The sequence below is a fragment of the Pyxicephalus adspersus genome, chromosome 10 (assembly GCF_032062135.1).
Source record: "Pyxicephalus adspersus chromosome 10, UCB_Pads_2.0, whole genome shotgun sequence".
Taxonomy (NCBI): Eukaryota; Metazoa; Chordata; class Amphibia; order Anura; family Pyxicephalidae; genus Pyxicephalus; species Pyxicephalus adspersus.
Window position 1 is genome coordinate 55,193,948 of NC_092867.1, and position 1,894 is coordinate 55,195,841.

The window sequence follows — 1,894 nt, forward strand, 5'->3', positions numbered from 1 at the left end:
TAAGTGTTTAATCTGAAATTTGTGATTGAATGTAGAAGGCCACGTCTTCAGCTTTATCCATCGCTACCTTGCTTTATCGGACTGAATTTCTGTGTATGTTACCCCGGAACTGGGAAGTGGGGAAAGCAGTCCCTCTGAATATGTAGGGGGATGAGATGGCAGACACCAGAATGTTTAACGGGAACCGAGAGGTTCTGGATGACCACATTGAGCCATGAAGTTATTGAGCTCAGCAGGCGTCCGGAGACTTCTCCACAACAAGTATGTGGCCATCCTGGGAGACTCCATTCAAAGATCCGTCAACATAGATCTTGTGAAAATACTGCAGAATGATGAGTTTCGGACTGAGAACCAGCTGAAAGAGAAGGGTGAGATGTCATTTGCAAAAGACATGTTGGGGGATCTCTGGGTAAAATGCACAATGGCATAATTTACCACGAAGTGCGTCATTACAGAACTGACCACCACCTTGTACGGTTCTATTTCCTGACTCGTGTCTCTTCGAAGTACATAGAAAGTGTGCTTGCCAACTTCGAACGTGGACCTCAGCCCGACGTTGTCATCATCAACTCGTGTATATAGGATGTTATCAGGTATCATAAGCAATCACTGCAAATGTACAAAACAAACCTGGACCACCTGTTTATTCAGCTCACCGAGGTGCTGAGCCCCAAATGTCTGGTGATTTGCAACATGTCCATGCCTGTTGGATTCAAAGCTGGTGAAGTGCTAGTGTACCCAATTCCTAATGTGCGCTGGGACATCATTGAAGGGAATTTCTACAGTGCCACTCTGGCAGATTTGCACCAATTTGATGTGATTGACATGCACTTCCACTTCCGCTTCAAGCTGCGCTCCAGGGATAAAGATGCCAACCACTTGAATCAGCTGGCTCATCAGAAGTATACCTGCATCCTGATGGCTCATATTGATCAAGCCTGGGGTTTGCAGCAGGAACAGCAGGAAGAGGAGGCGGTGGGCTCTGAGACAGAGCAAGGATGGCATTGGAGGTTGAGGCAATCACCTATATGGACAGTGTAGAAGCTGTAGCTATTAGAGACATGAATGGATGAACGAGATTCCAATCTGTCCCTACCAATTATGTAGCGAAACCACATAAAAGGGAATGGGCTTGGCGGAATCAACAAGGAAGTAAGAGCAGGAGGAGTAACACAGCCATCCACACTCATGGCCCACCGCCACTGTAGGGACAGTGGAAATCTCATTCATCCCAATAGCTACACCTTCTACACTGTCAATAGGGATGATGGCCTCAACCTCAAATGCTATCCTTGCTCTGTCTCAGGGCTCACTGCCTCCTCCTCCTGCTGTTGCTGCTGCCCCCTGCCCAGTACCCAGCTCTGGATGGCAGTTAAAAATGCTGTCCACACTCAGTCTCAGGGCCTGCCGCCTCCTCCTCCTGCTGTTACTGCTGCCGCCTGCCCACTGCCCAGTACCCAGCTCTAGATGCCAGACTAGACTCAAGCTCAACAGGGTCTTCTTTCCCCGCTGATTCCGCCAAGCCCTTTCCCTTTCATGTGGTTTTGCTACATAGTAGGTGAGGACAGATGCCAGAGATGCTCTAGATGCCAGATACTAATGCCGTCCACACTTAGTCTCAGAGCCCAGAGCCCACCGCCTCCTCCTCCTGCTGCTGCTGCCGCCTGTCAGTACTCCATTCACTAAAACTGTATTACACACTTCTGGGTGGCATTGATGATGCATTACACCCAGCTCTAGATGGCTTACCGTCTCCTGCTGCTGCTACTGCTGCCGCCTGTCAGTAGTCCATTCATAAAAACTGTTTTACACACAGTTCTGGGTGGCATTGAAGATGCACCGCATCCAGATCTCCATGACACTTACCAATGTGGTCCCCCTGGCAATAGCTGAC

At 49.2% G+C, this 1,894-nt stretch overlaps 1 pseudogene; it reads left to right on the plus strand.

Annotated features, from left to right (window-relative positions):
* Window positions 1-214: 214 nt before the first annotated feature.
* On the plus strand, window positions 215-1,041 carry LOC140338875 (PC-esterase domain-containing protein 1A pseudogene; annotated as a pseudogene).
* The last annotated feature ends 853 nt before the right edge of the window (window positions 1,042-1,894 follow it).